This window comes from Pleuronectes platessa, chromosome 5 (assembly GCF_947347685.1).
Source record: "Pleuronectes platessa chromosome 5, fPlePla1.1, whole genome shotgun sequence".
Classification (NCBI taxonomy): Eukaryota; Metazoa; Chordata; class Actinopteri; order Pleuronectiformes; family Pleuronectidae; genus Pleuronectes; species Pleuronectes platessa.
In genome coordinates this window covers 1,766,667-1,780,205 of record NC_070630.1, presented here as the reverse complement: position 1 = coordinate 1,780,205, position 13,539 = coordinate 1,766,667, and the positions used below count along the sequence as shown (strand labels likewise).

Sequence of the window (13,539 nt, the reverse complement as noted above, 5' to 3'; positions counted from 1 at the left end):
ACAATTTCTTCAAAAATGAAGCAAAACTACTTAAATTGTGCCATTTAACTGCTACTAAATTGATAGTTTCAAAAATTGTATTCAAAGAAGAGTCATCGGGATTTTTAGTTTGCGGCGGAAGATGTGTAAACTTTCTGATGTCTGGATGTCGATGGGGAGCTCATTCCACCATTAAGGATCCAGGACAGCAAACAGTCGTGATTTTGATGAGTGTTTAGCTCGCAGTGAGGGAGCAACAAGCCGATTGGCCGAAGCAGAGCAGAGTGAACGGACAAGGGTGTAACGTTTGACCATGTCCTGGATGTAGACTGTAAACATTTCTTGCTTAAAAACCTTTTTACTGAGCAGAACAAATATAGAGTGTAATAGCAATTTTAAATTTCTAGACAAAATAAAGTACATTTACTGAAAATACTAAAATGTGCATCACAAAATCTGACAGTCAGCACAATACAAAGGGCTATTGATTTGATAAACTTATCAAATAATAAATAGAAAAATGGTTTTATGGACACGAAGCATTACTGTATCATCACATGCAATAGATTATGAAACTGTGTCTATCATAGTTTTCAGATCGACTTCAGTACCAGCCAACAACATTGTTGGCATTGTGACTACAGACGTAAAAAAGACACCTCACATTTCTGAGTGGCACGAAAAATACACAGCTTTTCTACACAGTCACTTTTGTCAGAACATTTTCCTGGAGAAAAACAGGGTCTGGAACATAATTGGAATTTCAAAAATGCTTATAGGTGCAGCAACACGAGACTGAGCAGATACATCTTCTTATTGCACGCTCAAGTGGTAAAAGAGTGGAATTACAGATGAGAATAAAACACATTTCCCATTAAAATCAACATGTAAAGAATTAGGTACATCTCGGCTGATGCAACGTTCCAATACAGCTAGACACACAAACATAATAAGCCTGTGGTTTCTTTTTAACATCATTCAAAAACTCAATTTTTATGAGTTGTGAACACTTGGTCAAAACGTATCTTTTATTGCTCCGGCTGATTTGACAGTTGGGTTAGTGAGACAGGTAAAAGTACAAAGAACAAGATCCTTGGAGTCAGAAGTGTTGAATAAAGACAGGCATTGAATAAACACGTAGACATTCCATCTTCACATGAAATTGTATTAATTTCTCAGTTCAATGGCGAATACTTTGCAACAGAGAAATAAACTTAGCATTTTCATTCATATCCAATATAAATTGAAAGCAGCTGTGTAATACATCACTATCTTATACAGTTCCTGTAAACAACACAGAACTTAACTTTTTAATAGCCATAGTTATTGTTCAACATTTAAATCAGGGGAGAGCGCGAACGCAGTCCCCCACTACCAGAAATTATGCAATCGAGATTCCCACATTTGGGGAATTCGCAGGGGTCAATATAGCCGAAGTGCAATGGCCATACCTCGCCCTGGGTGAACCACCTTCTTGATCATGGTGTCTCCCTTGCCAGGTAAGTATGAGTTGTACACGTTTCGTGGAGCCAACCCTTTCAGTCACACACTACTATCACTGACGGTTGCACGGAAATAAGCAACGTGGTAAACATCGATGATCGCACCCATTCGATATCAAGAGTCAGTGGAAGAAATACAAATAAAAAACATTCAAAACTAAACGTTTGATTTGAGCGTTTAGTGATTTCATTTTCTCTCCCACAATGCTTTGCTGTATTGTGTTACAGTATGGTCCAAAAGTATGGGACCACTTCCCCGTTCAAGTGAAGGAGGAAGTGGTCTCAGAATTGTGGACGGCGCTGTACGCGTCACGTGGTACGCTTCTTCCGGAAACACTGTTTTCACATTAAAATCTTCGTTCAGTGGCCCCATAAATGATCTAATAGAGAAACTATACTTCTAATAGCTACAAGATAAATAGTGGTGACGTTTCCAGTGGCAGTTTTACTTCAACCCGTCTACTATAAGAGAAACAACGTAAAGTGACCTCATCTCCATGAAAACACAACAGCAGCTGTGGCCCCATCTGGTGGATGTACACAGTCATTACCAATATTTAGAAGTGTGGAAGTCAAACTGTTGTAGAAATCCACAAAGGTTTAAAAAAAAAAAAAAAACATTCTGTAAAACAATTTACATTGTTATAATTACTATCAACTCACTCCCTTTTCTAAACAGCCATTTTTGTCAGAAAATGTCCCCGGGGAAAAATAGTGTCTGGAACATAATTGGAATTTCGAAAATGCCTATAGGTGCAGCAACACTTTTACTTTAGTACATGCGTACCGTGCTATGAACGGATCAGGTCCAGTCTACATCCAGGACATGGTCAAACGTTACACCCCAGTCCCTTCACTCCTCTCTGCTTCGGCCAATCGGCTTGTTGCTCCCTCACTGCGAGCTAAACACTCATCAAAATCACGACTGTTTGCTGTCCTGGATCCTTAATGGTGGAATGAGCTCCCCATCGACATCTAGACATCAGAAAGTTTACACATCTTCCGCCGCAAACTAAAAATCCCGATGACTCTTCTTTGAATACAATTTTTGAAACTAACAATTTAGTAGCAGTTAAATGGCACAATTTAAGTAGTTTTGCTTTATTTTTGAAGAAAAAGTAATTTCTTGTTGTTCTGGGTTTGTACCCTTGGGGTTGAATGCACTTATTGTAATGTGGTTTGGATAAAAGCGTCAGCTAAATAAAAATGTAATGTAACACAAGAGACTGAGCAGATACAACTTCTTATTGCACGCTGAGAATAAAACACTTTTCCCATTAAAACTAACATGTAAAGAATTAGGTACATTTTGGCTGATGCAAAGTTCCATTACAGCTAGACACACGTACATTATAAGCCTGTGGTTTCTGTTTGACTTTTGACATCATTTAAACACTCAATGTTAAAGAGTTGTGAACAGTGAGTCAAAGAGTGTTTTTCTATGGCTGCGGCTGATCTGACAGTTAATTTGTGTTAGTGAAGCAGGTAAAAGTATAAAGAATAAGGTCCCTGGAGACAGAAGCGTTGATTACAAGCAGGCACTGAAATAAACACAAAGACACTCCATCTTCACATGAAATCATATTTCTCAATTCACAGAAACAACACTTTGAATTAGAGAATTTAAGTTAGCTTTTTCTTCAGTTCCAATATATTTAAGGAGTGTCTGTGTTATACTGAACCTGTGGACCACTCTGAACTTTATCATTCAATGTTTTCAGTTTATTGTTCAACATTTAAATCAGGGGAGAGCGCGAACGCAGTCCCCCACTACCAGAAATTATGCAATCGAGATTCCCACAGACGTGAGAGCCAGGCGAGTGCATAGGCGTTGGAAGTGTAGACAACGGCGGCCGCCCATTGGCTCGGAGTCTACCCTTGTCTACACTTGCCGGCCGCTCATTGGCCAGGAGTCTACACTCTCCTCCGAAGTGTAGACAATGGCGGCCTCCCATTGGCGCGGAGTCTACAGTTCCCTAGAGCCCTCCCCCTCCCCGACGTTCGCACTTGACGCTGTTCGTGTTCCTGCCACTCCGTAGACCAGCTCTTCCCCCCCAGCTGCTGCCGCCGCCTGTTTTCCTGCCGCCTCCCGCACTGCCACAAGCCAGATCTACTCTGTACAAGAGGAAAAAAACCAGAGCTGGGCGCTACACGGCCCCAGAGCACAGTACAAAAGCACACATGCGCACTTTGTGGCCAGTCCACTCAAGGACACATAAAATACAGGAAAAAAACATACTGTCAGCAATCCAAATTATCCACATCCAAAGGCCTCACTGGAAAGACTTTTGTAAATATCACAGACTTCCATATGGCAGTGGACGAGCTTCTGGCCTCTCAGTCCCAGGCCCCTTAGAGCAGCGCTCGAATGCTCTGACACTGGGCTCTTTGTATATATTATATATATATTCATATTTGACAGAGACAATCATTCGTTTTGTATTATATTTCACTATGCACCTTATTTCTCACTGTTTGACTTTTATATTTTAGAGGTGTTTTTACTGTTGTGCTTGCTGTGTTCTTTGTATATATTTAGCAGATGCAATCATTCTTTTTCCAGTTCATGACATATCTTTATGCACCTTGTTGGAAACTACTTATTAATTACTTCCTTAATTTGCAAATCACAAATGTCACAACTCATCAAAATCTTGTTTTGTGTGTATATATATATAGGCTATATGCACTGGTTACCTCTGTCACAGGCATAATAATTCTCTTGCACTACGAGCTTGATGCCTTTTACATTGATCTCCAGGACAAGGCTTTATATTCTATAATGTATATTTAATCTTTATCTTGGTTGTCATTGCGGTTTTAGATTTATATTTTAAGCTAATATTACAATTAATTATGTTTTTTTACACCTGTGTTTATAAACCTGTGACAACCTATTTTATTATTGAAAATGTGAGTTATTAAAAAAACAAAAATTGCACTCCAATAAACCTCTCTGACCTTTATTTTCATACAACAATTAACAAAATATAAAAAATCATAAACATGACAAGATAAGACAGTCAATTCCTCATCCAGAACATTCCCCTATTACAGTAGCAACAAACATAAAGGTGATAAGCTGTACTTAAGCTCTGCTAAGGCACTTTTAATGTAAACAGATCCACACCAGTGATAGCTTTCCATACAGGTTGTTTTGCCTTTTTTAAACCTTTCAATGTGGAGCTTGCATGAGGGCAAAGGTTAAACTACTTTGTTTGTGTGGTGTTCAGAAAACAATATGGCTTTGAACACCACATAAACAAAGTAAATCTGTATCATGCAGGATACAGATATTACAAAAGACAGGCAATTACACATTATAATTGCAACCATAATTCTAAGTGAGTATACAGAAGATATGTACATATATACAGGTTTAATAAATAATATACAATATAAATATGAAAACAGATACAGACAGTCGATACAAATACAGCTCACCAGTCACACACAGTCATGATCAGATTCTGCCAATAGAGGGAGGTGTTTGATTGACAGGTGTCCGGTAAACTATCATGGTTTCAGGCTTCAAATTTCTTTTTCTTCTACATTAATGACAATGATTTGCTCAGGGGTTTGCACATCGCCACGGTCCATCGCCGCTGCAGAGAGCGCAGACTTAAACAGTGCATATTTAGGATGGTGGTCTGTCCGGACGGCCGCATCGAAGCGCTTTATCCAGTGGAAGATGTCCAGCCGCACCATCATTCCACTGTTCGCCCAGTCGCTGAAGAGATGCTCCAAAGAGGAGACACTGTTAAGCAAGGGCGTAGGATTATATAGGGACGTCCCGACCCTACCAAAATCCAGCCTCTACTGTGTAGTCCCTACCAATAATACACCCGCTGTCCGTATTGTTTAGGCAATAATTATAGTACACAAAGGGTTAAAAATCAGTCTCTGATAGAAGTCCCGCCTCTAAACAACTATCGCGCTTTGATTGGCTGTAGCGGTTTCCCGCAAACCTATATTCAACCTGATTGGCCGTCCCCGCTGTCACTCCATCTGCTTGTTAAAAAAAAAAAAAGCTACCGGCAACTTGCTAGTCCCAGACAGGAGGAGCAACAGGACGCCTCAGTGCATAGCTAATATCTGCATCTGCGAGTGTAAGTTCTGCCTTCGGTCACGTCAGCGAGACGGATTTTAATATCAGTGATGTCATTTGCAGTAACACTTAAATTTGTGTGTGTTTTATGCTTGTGCGTGCGCGCGCTGTGCGTGCATGTGTGCGTGTGTGTGTGTGTGTAGGATGTCGAAGAAACGAAAACTGGACATAAGAGACTTCTTTAGAAGTCAAGGTGTAAGTAAATTAAAAGGTTATATATTTTAGAGCCATAACAATACTGATATTGATTATTAGTCAGCATAGGCTATAATGCCAAAGAGATCCGCATTTTAAGGTATAGGCCTACCATTATTTTCATGTTTTATTTGTGTGGAAAGGGAGCAATGGTTTAAAAAAAATTTTTGGGATAAATAAACATTAATTAAATTTAATAACCTTTATTTTCCTTCAAGGTTTCCCTCTCATTTACAGTAACAACAAGCACATTGCAGATGCTCATGTGATTTTATACATATATATTTTGGGGGAATAAAACATAATAATTGTTATAATAATATTAATCCTTACAGTGGGTGCATGAGCTTGGCACATTAAACAAGCAATCAGGAAAATTCAAGAACATATTTTCCAAAGCCATAAGTTCAGAGGTACCATTAAAATCACTCAGACCACTTTGTCCAACCAGGTGGACAGTGCGGGGCAAAGCTATCAGAGCGGTGCTGTCTCAGTATGAACGTGTTTTGTCTAGCTTGGAGGAGATGGCATCAAGTGGGTCAAACACAGGCATGAGAGCAAATGGTCTGCGTGAGAGGTTTGAGAAAGGGAAAACAGTACTTGGTCTTTGTCTGGCATTAGAAGTGATAGAGGAGCTGGAGTGTCTGAACACATCCCTTCAAAAAAGGACTGAAACTGTTGCAGGTATGAGAAGTGCCATACAGTGTGTGAAATCTACTGTACATGCCAAAAGAAATAAGGAGAGCTTTCATTAGGTTTTTGAGAAAGCAGTGGCTATGGTTGACTCCCTTGGGATTGAGCCCATTCAGATTCCTCACCAAAGAAAGCCACCAAAACGATTCACGAGTGAAGCAAGCCAGCACATCCCCAAGTCAGCAGAGGAGCATTATAGAACAGAGTTCTATAAAATGCTTGATAGTGTGCACATTCAGTTTGAGGAGAGGTTCAACCAACCAGATCTAAATGTCTTGCAAAAGCTGGAGGAAACTCTCCTTACTGGAGAAGTGAATGACATTGTAGATCAGTACCCAGAGCTGAACAGGGACATACTAAAGGTCCAACTAGCCATGTTTAGGTCCAAATACACTGTCAAATCTAGTGTTGAAGTGGCAGAAATAATGAGAGGATTGACAGTTGAAGTGAGAGGTCTGTTTGATCAGGTTGAGTCCCTTATCAGGCTGCTTTTAGTCATACCAGTTGCATCAGCTGAGGCTGAAAGAAGTTTCAGTGCTCTCAGGAGGCTTAAAACATGGCTGAGAACCACCATGACTCAAGTCAGATTGAACAATCTTGCAGTGTGCCATGTCCATCAGGAGACACTGGACAACATTGACCTTAAAGAAATCTATCAGCAGTTCATTTCTGTTACAGAAAGACGTAGGCATGTGTTTGGTTCTTTCAAATAGGAAGAGCACAATGGACACTAATCTGTGTATATGTTAGTATTAGTGATTCCTGGCTGATGACCCTGCAGCTGGCTCATGGGCACTGGAGGAAGAAATGCCCAGCAGGAAATTAAACTGACCTGTACATTTAGTGATACACCTGTTGTTGTATTATTTCAAAAATATTTATTTACAATGTTGTTGATGTTGTTTACAGTTGCACCAGAGTAAAGTTGAAAACTCTTCTAAGTTGACTCATTTTCTTTCATTAGTTGCTTTAACCTATAACATTACAGAATGCATATTCTCTTTTGATATTCAGATATGCATTAAAAACATGTTAATTAAGCCGATTTATTGATTTTTTTTTCAATTATCATTGCGAATACAAAAAAAACCTATCAACTTTAGGAAGCACTTTCATATCCCACGGACCCCACCAATGTCCAAATCAAACCTACTCCCTTGCTGTTAAGTATCTTTTATTGCTCCGGCTGATTTGACAGTTGGGTTAGTGAGACAGGTAAAAGTACAAAGAACAAGATCCTTGGAGTCAGAAGTGTTGAATAAAGACAGGCATTGAATAAACACGTAGACATTCCATCTTCACATGAAATCGTATTAATTTCTCAATTCAATGGCAAATACTTTGCAACAGAGAAATAAACTTAGCATTTTCATTCATATCCAATATAATTTGAAAGCAGCTGTGTAATACATCACTGTCTTATACAGATCCTGTGAACAACCCAGAACTTAATTTTTTAATAGCCATAGTTATTGTTCAACATTTAAATCAGGGGAGAGCGCGAACGCAGTCCCCCACTACCAGAAATTATGCAATCGAGATTCCCACATTTGGGGAATTCGCAGGGGTCAATATAGCCGAAGTGCAATGGCCATACCTCGCCCTGGGTGAACCACCTTCTTGATCATGGTGTCTCCCTTGCCAGGTAAAGGCCTCAGTATGCTTCTCCGAGTCCGTTTCGGAATGACGGACGGACGGATCGGACGGACCCTTTTTGATTTATAGTTCTACGAGCCTTTTTATTGTGAAAACAATTCACCGCCAGAACAGTAGATGGCGAAACGGAAGTCGAGCTTAGACAAGCCTACCTCATGAGGTATATAGAAGAAGTCCACGCTGGTTTATTTACGTCCTCCCGGCTCCTCACACACAGTGAACGATGGTAACAGAAAAATGATGTTGATGACGCGACAGCTTTTGCTGAATAAAGTGAAACCCAGCGGGTCAAAATGCTTTTGTTATCGTGTCTTAGCGCAGCGGTTCCCCGGTCTTGTTTCCAAACTGCGTTGCTAATTCAACAGCTGCAACAGCTTGAAGCTACACGGAGGCAGCTAGCTTCCCCCCAGCTTCCACACACAGTCAGCACGGACACCCGATACTAACTACTACCAAGTGTTTGCTTCTAACCTGACGGTGTTTGAGAAACAGTGTCATGAGCCGTGGGATTAAAGTCAGCGGGTTTTTGCGCTGTTCCCACCGCAGTTAGCATGGTGGCTAGCCCGCTAGCCCCGTTATCAAAGTTCGTTATAACCGTATGTGACCGTACACACATGCTGTAAGTGCTCTAACCAGCCACCGTCAACCGGACACACTTGTCACAATAATCATAGAGTCGTAGTTGTGATTTTGGTTTATTGTGATGTAGGGAATGGAACAGGAAGTTTCCATTCCGAAATGCTGGCGTTAGCGGACCAATCACAGCCAAGTGCTATCCGTGGGCTGTCCGTCATTTCGACGTATAGTTAGAAAAATGAGCGCGGCACGAAAAGCTCTCCGAGGAGCCTCGGAGAGGCACGGAGAGGGCGTTCCACGTTGGAGAGGGCGGTCCTATCTGTCCGTGTCCGTCAAAACGCAGAAGCATACATTGGCCTTAAGTATGAGTTGTACACGTTTCGTGGAGCCAACCGTTTCAGTCCCACACTACTATCACTGACGGTTGCACGGAAATAAGCAACGTGGTAAACATCGATGATCGCACCCATTCGATATCAAGAGTCAGTGGAAGAAATACAAATAAAAAACATTCAAAACTAAACGTTTGATTTGAGAGTTTAGTGATTTCATTTTCTCTCACACAATGATTTGCTGTATGTGGAACAGTATGGTCCAAAAGTGTGGGACCACTTCACCGTTGAAGTGAAAGAGAAAGTGGTCTCAGAATTGTGGACGGCGCTGTACGCGTCACGTGGTACGCAACTTCTGGAAATACTGTTTTCACATAAACCACTTCTTTCACTGGTGCCATAAATGATCTAACATACAAACTCAATTCTAATAGCTACAAGATAAATAGTGGCGACGTTTCCAGGGACAGTTTTACTTTAACCCGTCGACGGTAAGAGAAACAACGTAAAGTGACCTCATCTCCACGACAACACAAGAGCAGCTGTGGCCCCATCTGGTGGATGCACACAGTCATTACACAATTATTTAGAAGTGTGAAAGTCAAACTATTTTACAAATCCACAAAGGTTTAACAAAAAAAAACATTTTGTAAAAAATGTTTACATCGTTATAAAAAACTATCAACTCACTCCCTTGCTTAAAAAATATTCTTTTCTCAGCAGAAAAAATATAGTGTATTAGCTATTTCAAAATTTCTAGACAAGATAGAGTAAATTTACTGAAAATAATAAAATGTATCATCACATGCAATTGATTATGAAACTTTGTTTATCATAGTTTTCTGTAAAGCAAACTCTGACTGCAATTTCTGGTATTATTTACTTTTTTATATAATAAAGTTGGATTCAGCTAGGGGTCTGTCCTGTAGTAGAATGGATTGGAATGGGTTGGGTCTACTTCTAGGAAAAGGGAGGGGTTATGTTAATGTTTTCAGACTGACCTCAGTACCAACCAACACCAATGTTGGCATTGAGACTGCAGACATAAACAAAACAAATACCTCACATTTTTGATTGGCACGAAAACTACACAGCTTTTCTACACAGTCACTTTTGTCAGAAAATGTCCCTGGAGAAAAATAGTGTCTGGAACATAATTGGAATTTCGAAAATGCCTATAGGTGCAGCAACACTTTTACTTTAGTACTTGCGTACCGTGCTGTGAACGGATCAGGTCCAGTCTACATCCAGGACATGGTCAAACATTACACCCTTGTCCGTTCACTCTGCTCTGCTTCGGCCAATCGGCTTGTTGCTCCCTCACTGCGAGCTAAACACTCATCAAAATCACGACTGTTTGCTGTCCTGGATCCTTAATGGTGGAATGAGCTCCCCATCGACATCCAGACATCAGAAAGTTAATACATCTTCCGCCGCAAACTAAAAATCCCGATGACTCTTCTTTGAATACAATTTTTGAAACTAACAATTTAGTAGCAGTTACAGTGCCTTGCATAAGTATTCAACCCCCTTGGACTTTTTCCCATTATGTACTGTTACTAACTGGAATTCAAATAGACTTAAATTAACTTTTTCCCGTTTGATCAACAAAACATGCATAGTACTTTGGAGGTGCAAAATAAATTTTATTGTGACACAAACAATAATGAGAACAAAAAAGTTGACATCTGTTGGGTGCATAAGTATTCACCCCCCTGTGTCAATACTTGGTAGAACCCCCTTTCGCTGCAATTACAGCTGCAAGTCTTTTGGGGTATGTCTCTACCAGCTTTGCACATCTAGAGATGGAAAGGTTTGTCCATTCTTCTTGGCAAAAAAGATGAAGCTCAGTCAGATTGGATGGAGACCGTCTGTGAACTGCAATCTTCAAGTCTTGCCATAGATTCTCTATTGGATGAGGTCTGGGCTTTGACTGGGCCATTTTAAGACATTAACATTCTTTAATCCAAACCATTCCTTTGTAGCTCTGGCTGTATGTTTAGGGTCATTGTCCTGCTGGAAGATGAACCTCCGCCCCAGTCTCAAGTCTTTTGCAGACTGCATCAGATTTTCTTCAAGGATTTCCCTGTATTTGGCTCCATCCATCTTTCCCTCTATTCTGACCAGTTTCCCTGTACCTGCTGAAGAGAAGCATCCCCACAGCATGATGCTACCACCACCATGCTTCACTGTTGGGATGGTGTGCTCAGGGTGATGGGCAGTGTTGGGTTTTCGCCACACATAGCGTTTTGCATTGAGGCCAAAAAGTTCCATTTTGGTCTCATCTGACCAGAGCACCTTCTTCCACATGTTTGCTGTGTCTCCCACATGGCTTCTGGCAAACTCCAAACAGGATTTTTTATGGATCCCTTTCAACAATGGCTTTCTTCTTGCCACTCTTCCATAAAGGCCAGATTTGTGGAGTAGACGACTAATAGTTGTCCTGTGGACAGATTCTCCCACCTCAGCTGTGGATCTCTGCAACTCCTCCAGAGTAACCATGGGCCTCCTGGTTGCTTCTCTGATTCATTTTCTCCTTGTCCGACTCTTCAGTTTGGGTGGACGGCCTCCTCTTGGTAGGTTTGCGGTTGTGCCATATTCTTTCCATTTTCTTATGATGGGTATTATGGTGCTCAGAGAGATGTTCAAAGCTCTGGATATTTTTTTATAACCTAACCCTGCTTCATATTTCTCCACAACTTTATCCCTGACCTGTTTGGTGAGCTCCTTGGTCTTCATGATGCTGTTTGTTCAGTAATGATCTCCAACAAACTCTGAGTCCGTCACAGAACAGGTGTATTTATACTGAGATTAAATTGCAGACAGGTGGACCCTATTTACTAATTATGTGACATGCAAATGTGACTTGTGAATGAAATTGGTCGCACCAGATCTTTGTTAGGGGTTTCACAGTAAAGGGGGTGAATACATATGCACTCAACACTTTTCAGATTTTTATTTGTAAATAATTGTGAAATCCATGTAATATTTCCCCCCACTTCCAAATGATGCACTATTTTGTGTTGGTCCATTACATAAACTCAGGATGAAATACATTTTAATTTGTGGTTATACCATGACAAAATGTAGAAAAGTCCAAAGGGGGTGAATACTTATGCAAGGCACTGTAAATGGCACAATTTAAGTAGTTTTGCTTTATTTTTGAAGAAATTGTCATTTCTTGATGTTCTGGGTTTGTACCCTTGGGGTTGAATGCACTTATTGTAATGTGGTTGGGATAAAAGCGTCAGCTAAATGAAAATGTAATGTAACACAAGAGACTGAGCAGATACAACTTCTTACATCTTTTATCTTTTATATATTTTTATTCAGAAATGTTTATGTCGAAATAAATGTTACTTTGTATAGATATTGGAAAAAGTGAGTAAAGAAGAAGTAAACAGTGAGTTAATATATACTGGTTTTCTATTTTTCATTGCTTTTCTATGTATGTTGTATTTATTGCGTTTTTATGTTTCTATGTTAATTGTAAGCACCAATTACCAGAGCAAATTCCTTGTAGGTGTAAACCTACTTGGCAATAAAATACTTCTGATTCTGATTCTGATTCTGAGTATTGCACGCTGAGAATAAAACACTTTTCCCATTAAAACTAACATGTAAAGAATTAGGTACATTTTGGCTGATGCAAAGTTCCATTACAGCTAGAAACACGTACATTATAAGCCTGTGGTTTCTGTTTGACTTTTGACATCATTTAAACACTCAATGTTAAAGAGTTGTGAACAGTGAGTCAAAGAGTGTTTTTCTATGGCTGCGGCTGATCTGACAGTTAATTTTTGTTAGTGAAGCAGGTAAAAGTATAAAGAATAAGGTCCCTGGAGACAGAAGCGTTGATTACAAGCAGGCACTGAAATAAACACAAAGACACTCCATCTTCACATGAAATCATATTTCTCAATTCACAGAAACAATACTTTGTATTAGAGAATTGAAGTTAGCTTTTTCTTCAGTTCCAATATATTTAAGGAGTGTCTGTGTTATACTGAACCTGTGGACCACTCTGAACTTTATCATTCAATGTTTTCAGTTTATTGTTCAACATTTAAATCAGGGGAGAGCGCGAACGCAGTCCCCCACTACCAGAAATTATGCAATCGAGATTCCCACATTTGGGGAATTCGCAGGGGTCAATATAGCCGAAGTGCAATGGCCATACCTCGCCCTGGGTGAACCACCTTCTTGATCATGGTGTCTCCCTTGCCAGGTAAGTATGAGTTGTACACGTTTCGTGGAGCGAACCGGTTCAGTCACACACTACTATCACTGATGGTTGCACGGAAATAAGCAACGTGGTTAATATCGATGATCGCACCCATTCGATATCAAGAGTCAGTGGAAGAAATACAAAAGAAAAAAACGTTTGATTTGAGAGTTTAGTGATTTTATTTTCTCTCACACAATGATTTGCTGTATGTGGAACAGTATGGTCCAAAAGTATGGGACCACTTCACCGTTGAAGTGAAAGAGAAAGTGG

General features: G+C 40.1%; 3 non-coding genes across 3 annotated transcripts; all 3 read right to left on the bottom strand.

The window, feature by feature from the left end:
• Positions 1-1,322: 1,322 nt before the first annotated feature.
• Positions 1,323-1,486, bottom strand: LOC128440984 (U1 spliceosomal RNA). The gene has a single exon (XR_008338683.1). It is a non-coding gene; the product is annotated as a U1 spliceosomal RNA (small nuclear RNA).
• Positions 1,487-7,966: 6,480 nt separating this feature from the next.
• LOC128440988 (U1 spliceosomal RNA) lies at positions 7,967-8,130 on the bottom strand. Its single transcript, XR_008338687.1, has one exon. It is a non-coding gene; the product is annotated as a U1 spliceosomal RNA (small nuclear RNA).
• A 4,983-nt stretch (positions 8,131-13,113) lies between these two features.
• On the bottom strand, positions 13,114-13,277 carry LOC128440983 (U1 spliceosomal RNA). Its single transcript, XR_008338682.1, has one exon. It is a non-coding gene; the product is annotated as a U1 spliceosomal RNA (small nuclear RNA).
• Between the last annotated feature and the right edge of the window lie 262 nt (positions 13,278-13,539).